At 48.7% G+C, this 6,456-nt stretch overlaps 1 protein-coding gene across 1 annotated transcript in view; it reads left to right on the top strand.

Annotated features, from left to right (window-relative positions):
* CTBP1 (C-terminal binding protein 1) overlaps positions 1–6,456 on the top strand; it is a 77,153-nt gene that overhangs the window by 59,298 nt on the left and 11,399 nt on the right. The window lies entirely within an intron of this gene.

Genomic DNA, 6,456 nt, shown 5'->3' with positions numbered 1-6,456 from the left:
ATAGATAGGAAACTGCTAGAAATTCAAGCCGGATTCAGAAGAGGACGTGGCACTAGGGGTATCATTGCTCGTATCAAATGGATCTTGGTTGAAAACAGAGAATACCAGAAAGACATTTACCTGTGTCTTACTGACTATGCAAAGGCATTTCACTGTGTGGATCATAATAAATTAAAAGTAACATTGCAAAGACTGGGAATTCCAGAACACTTAATTGTGCTCATGCGGAACCTGTACACAGACCAAGAGGCAGTCATTTAAACAGAACAAGAGGATATTGCATGTGGCAGTTAAGGTTGTTGTCAACTTGGCTGGGCCTGGCTGAGTGGCTGGGCAGCTGGATGTAGTTATTCCCCATGGTGAGACTGGCAATCAGCTCCATGGTGGACTCTACTGGAGCAGCTGGGTAGCTGCCTTAGGGATGTGGGCTGCTTCCAGTATATAAGAAGCAGCTTTGGGAACGGTCTGCAGCTTTTTGGCACACTTGAACCCTGCATGTAGCCAAGTCGTTGTTCAGCAGCTCTGCCATGCCCTGCTGATCTTAGGCCTTTTTCTGGACTTGAATTAGTTGTTATTTGGTAACATCAGGACTGTGCCTTTTCACTTGTTGACCTTGGGTTTGTCACCCTGAACAGCCAGCAGCTGCCTGAGTGAAGAAAGCCTCCAGCTTCAGTGAGCCAGGAGCAGGAGGCAGAGGTCCAGCCCAAGGTCAAGGGGCTTTCACCCAGCCCCTGGAGCTGGCACTTTGAACTCGGACTTCTAGTCTTCCAAACTGTTAAGAGAATAAACTCCTGTTTGTTAAGGCCATCCCATTTGTGGTATTTTAGAGCAGGGCAAAGGTAAACAAAGCATTGTGTGATTTAAAATTGGAGAAGGTCCATATCAGGGCTGTGTTGTATGCTGAGCAGGTGATCCCAGAAGTTGCTTGTCGGGGTTCCTTAATGCTGCTGTAACACAAACACCACAACTGGATAGCTTAAAAAAACAAATTTATTCTCTTACAGTTCAGGAGGCTGAAAGTCCAAATTCAGAGCGCTGGCTCTGGGGGTTGGGCGAAGTCCTCTTGGTCTTGGGCTTCAGCTCTGCCTCTTATCCAGGCCCACTGGAGCTGGAGGTGTCTCCTAACTCAGGCAGCTGCTGACTGCTGAGGCTGACAAACCCAAGGTGGTATGTAAAATGGCAGGTAACACAGCAGGCCACTGGTTCTTCAAGTCCAGGAACTGGAGGTGAAGACTTGGCCAAATGCAAGATCTCAGTGTGCCAAAAGTGAGAGACTTTCCTCAAACTTCTTGTATTCTGGAAGCAGGCCACACCCGGTTGCTTTCCGGTTAACTGCTTACAGCAGATTCCACCACATACCATGTCATCATGGGGAACAACTACATCCAACTGCCCAGCCACTCAAAATCACAGCCCAGCCAAGTTGGCACAGCTGTAACTACTACACTGGTCTATGAAGAATGTGGCATTCAGGATTGGAGGAAGACTCAGTAACAACTTGTGACGTGCAGGTGATATACAACCTTGTTGCTGAAAATGAAGAGGATTTGCATCTTTTGAAGAAAGATCACACAGTATGAGTTACACCTCAACATAAAACAAAAGTCCTCACAACTGGACCAGTAAGCAACATGATGATAAACCGACAGATATTGAAGTTGTCAGAGATTTCATTTTACTTGGATCCACCGTCAGCCCCCATGGAAGCAGCAGTCAAGTAATCAGACGAGGTATTGCATTGGATAGACCTGCTTCAAAAAACCTCTTTAAAGAAACCTCTTTAAAGTATTAAAATAAAATAAAATAAAAAGATGTCATTTGAGGACTGAGGTGCACCTGATCCAGGCATGGTCTATTCAGCTGCCTCATACTCGTTTGAAAGGTGGACAGGGACTAAGAAAGACTGAAGAGTCGATGCCTTTGAACTGTGATGTTGGTGAAGAGTCGTGAGCATACCATAGACCGCGAGAAGGACCGACCAGTCTGTGTTAGGAGGAGGAGAGCCAGGGTGCTCCTTAGACGCGAGTGTGGCGAGTGTTCAACCCACGAACCTCGGACCTGTTAGCAGGAACCAGTCCCTGGAGGAGGACATCAGGTGTCGTGTAGTAGAGGGTCTGTGAGAAAGAGGAAGACCCTCAACGAGATGGAGTGACACGGTGGCTGCAACAGTGGGCTCAGACATGGCCCCGATTGTGAGGATGTGTGAGACTGGGGAGTGTTTTGTTCTGTTGCACGTGGGATTGCTGCGAGTTAGAGGCAACTTGATGGCACCTCACAGCAGCTATGGTCTCCTTACTGAGAGTCTCCCTTTGCTCAGACGTCATTTTCCTGTAGTTCATTGAACATCTGCATTTGAGACACTTGGTTCATCATTTCAATGCCTGTGCTTCCCCAGGCGTCAATTTTCACTCTCTGTGAATGGACCTCACCTTCTGGTTTCCTTGTGTGTTTTATTACTTTTTGTTGAGTGCTGGTATGTTGCCTGTTATGTTGTGGTATTTCTAGAAATCCCTTCACTCCCTGGGTTTAGCTTGTGTGCCGAGGCTCTCTGTTCGTTACTTTTTCACACTGTTCTGCAAAGTGTGCATTCTTTACTGTGTGATGTCACTGATGTCTCTGTGCAGACCCTCAAGTGATCACAATCAGTGACCAGTCAAAACCCACAAACCGGGTTTTTGGGGAACATGGTCCTTACTGCCTACCCTGGCATGGGAGCCAGCCACACCAGAGGCACCGGGTGTGTTCCTGAGGACTGTGCCACATGACCAGGGCACATGGAAACGCTCCAGAGCGATTGATCACAGAGTTCCTGCTGACTTAGGTGCCATTGTTGTGAAGGGACCAGTCACTGGGTTTCCTATTATCTGTCTTTCCCGACGTCACTCCTCGTTCATTAATGGAACTGCTGATAGGTGTTTAAGTCTGTCACCAGCTGCTTGCTTTCTGTTGGTCCTATTATTTACACCCTTGTTTCTCCTTTTTGGTCTTCTTTTAGACTAGTCATGTTTATTTTATTTCCTCTCCTGTTTTTTAATCTACTCCTCTTGGTGACATTTTTCGTGTTTACTTCAGAGATTACGATATGCATGTTTATCATGGTCTACCTTCAGTTAATAGACACTGTGAGCGTCAGGAACAGTGAGAGGAACCCTGCATTGGCATCATTCCTCGTGTTTCCTTTGCATCTTTGTGCTAGTGATATGCATGTGTGCATTACATCTGTGTATGCTGTTAATGCATTGTCGTTAGTCAGTAGTCGTTGAAGGAAGTTGTTCAGTGAGTCTAAAAAATATTTACCTACATGTTCCCTTTTCTGGTACAGACCCTTGCTCCCACGCAGTATGATTTCTTTTTAGCATCAGCATTTTTTTTTTTTTTTTTTGGAATGTGGACCTCTCGTGGTACATTCCCTTGGGCTTTTGTTTAATTCAGAAAGTACTTATTTTTCCTTTATTCTTGGAGGATCTTTCCATGTGGTAGAGGATTCTAGGTTGACTTTGTCTTTCAGTCCTTGAAAAATGTCATCTTATTGTCCTCTGAGTTTGTTTTCCTTGAGAAATTAGACATCCTTCTGAGTGTTGTTTTCCTGAATGTCTTTGTCTTTCTTCCTGCCCGTTTCTGTTTTGAAGACATTTCACTACCTTTGATTGTCAGCAGTGTGACTGGAGGTGCCTGGGTGTGGCTTTGTTTGCATTCACTGTGCGTGGGGCTTTCTGAGCTTCCTGGGATCTGTGGTTCATGTCTTTCGTTAATTTTGAACAGTTCTCGGCTGTTAGCTTTTTGTGGATTTATTTTTTCCCCATTTTATTTGTCTCCTCCTTTTTCTGGGACTCCAATTACATGTATGTTAGAGGATTTGTTGTTCTCTCATAGGTCTCCAATGCTTGTCTTCTATTGTTTGTTTGTTTATCTGTTTACTACATCTTTTTTCTCTCTGTGCTTTAGCTTGGGTGGTGTCTCCTGACCTCTCTTGGAGTTCACTGATCCTTTCTTTATTGTTAAAAACCAAACCTGACTGCTGTCAAGTCGATTCTGCTCACAGCGACCCCTCCCTGTTAGGACCATCCAATGAACCATTCGTTTCAGATGGGTTATTGTTTACTTCTAGGATTTCTTTTTGGTTCTTCTTCAGTTGCCATTTCTCCACTGGAATCTTCGTCTTACCCCTGTGATGTCTCTGTCTGCCTGTAATCCTTGAACGTCCTGATAGGTAATTTTGGAACTGTCAGGCGATACAGAGGGTCTGCTTCCATTGATTTTTTTTTTTTTTTTTCAAATGAGGTCACATTTTGTGTTTCTTCACGTGTCATAATTTTTTATTGTATGCTTGTTACTAAATACAAATACTTTATACAGGCATTGTGTATCAGAGAACAGTAGAGACTAAAGTAAATACCAGTTGTTCCCCCAAGGTCACTTGTCTCCTCTGAGGTAACTGACAAAGTGAGATGGCTCGAGTTGGACTGTGGTGGCCTGTCGCTTGATTGCATTTGCGTTCATCATTCATGTCAGGAAGCACCAGGACTTCTGATTAGAGCACCATGAAAGAACAAGAACTTTTCCACTTCCCTGCTCTGACCCCAGCTTTCTCCTCGCTGGGAGAGCTTGGTCTCTCCTCTTTCTCTCTGTCTCAGCTCTTGCCCTGGCATCTCACTGCATACTCAGTAAAAGTCTTAGGAAGGAGAGTTAACAGGTGTTGAGAGCTGGCACTGTGCCAGGGTCTCCTCTGGATTTTGGATTATTAAGCCTCCCTCAGAGTCATTAAAAGATCAGCCGGCGTCTCCTCGGGGATCCACCTGGGACGGGTTTGCTGCCTGCCGGTAATTGTCCTGGGCCTTCTAAAAGGGCTCAGCCCTCTCTCTGGAACTGAGTTTAGGCTTCTCTGCGTCTCCAGCTTTCTTGCGAGTTTTTAAAGTCTGATAGTTTCTCTAGTACTGTCTCCTTTCCAAACTGTTTCTTCTCCTTGATGCTGACTTCACACTTGAGGCTTTTGCTTGCACCACTGTCAGTGCCCTTGACCCTCCTGAACCCAGTGGCCGCTTGTCACCCCCCACCCCACGTGACCTGAAGCGTCAGCTGGCCCAGTGACACGTGGAAACTGTTCCTGTGGCGCCTGGAGACTCCGCTGATGCTCCAGCCGCCATCGCCACCCTCCTTGTTGCTGTGCAGTCTCCACGCAGCCTCTGAGGATCACGCCTCCCGGGGCTCGGGGCTTGGCCTCTTACTCCTCATCTGCTCTGTGGCTTCCAACACTCCCTGCATACTGATAGCGCCCGGGTGGCGCTGGATAGACCTCTCTGAGACCCATACTTGTATGACCAGCATGTCTGGGGCTGACCTATAGTCCCCTACCCCAACCTGCTTCACCCAGTCTCCCAAGTGACTCATCACAGCAGGGGCTTAAGAAGACGTTTTGTCACTCGACTCCTCTCTCTCACACCTATAGCCCATCTCTTATCCCCTGGTCCTCTGCCACCAGGTGACATAGTCCCTTCTCACCCCTCGTCCTTTCCTACCAGGTGACAAAATCTCCTCTCATGCCCTGGTCCTCTCCCACCGGGTGACAGTTTCCTTCTAACTGATTTCCCAACAGTGGCTAGTCCATCCTTTCCTTTCAGGTCAGATAGTGCCTCTCCCACCCCCTGACTCTCCTCTGTCCTGCACGCTGGCTTCCTTGCTGTCTTCAGCACCTGGCCCGTTTTTCTTTGGGACTAGGCACTTGCTGTTCCCTCTGTCTGGGGCCCTGTGCCATCACCATCAAGCCTCAGACCAATGTGACTTTATCAGGAAGGCCCTCCCTGGTCGCAGCGCACCCCTACCATTCTTGACTCCTCTGTAGTGGTCCTCGCCCTCTTACACATGATGGATTATGCCCATGGTCATCCTCCCCTGAGACTGCAGTATCCGTGGGCAGGACTCTGGCGTCTGGCTCTTGAAGCAGTGCCTGGTGTAGGTGGTATGCAGTCAGGACATGCTGGGTGTGTGGGTCTGTGCAGCTTGGAGCCTGCTTTCCCAGGACAGGAGCCAGCCACGGCTACCACCCTCCAGCTCCCCTGGGGGCTCTGCGACTCCTGGGCCCCGTGTGTGACGAGCCTCCCACCCGCCAGCTGGTAGCAGTTCTTCCCATGCAGTGTGCACAGGCCGTCTCCCACTTCAGGGCTCAGGGGCTGGCATGTCCCCCTCCTGCACTGGGGGTGGTCCCCACTGCCTGTGGTTGGGTGGGAGCACCTGGAAGTAGAGCCAGAGCAGGGGGCCCTGGAGTCAGGCACACCCTCACCACAGCCAGCCCTCGGGTGTGCCCCCCAGGACCCTGAGCCCAGGCGTGTGAGGGCTGTGTGGATGCCACTCAGTGCTCTTCAGAGCGTGTGTCTTAGGGACTTGGGAGCGGCAGGGGTCGCTCTTGCACCCGCCTAAGGCACGTGGTTGGTCTGGCCTGATCGTTTTGGAGAAGGAGGC

Source organism: Orycteropus afer, unplaced genomic scaffold, assembly GCF_000298275.1.
Source record: "Orycteropus afer afer isolate SDZICR_OR568_19922 unplaced genomic scaffold, OryAfe1.0 scaffold00539, whole genome shotgun sequence".
Lineage (NCBI taxonomy): Eukaryota > Metazoa > Chordata > Mammalia > Tubulidentata > Orycteropodidae > Orycteropus > Orycteropus afer.
The sequence above is the reverse complement of the archived record's forward strand: the minus strand, read 5'-3'. Positions and strand labels throughout refer to the sequence as shown.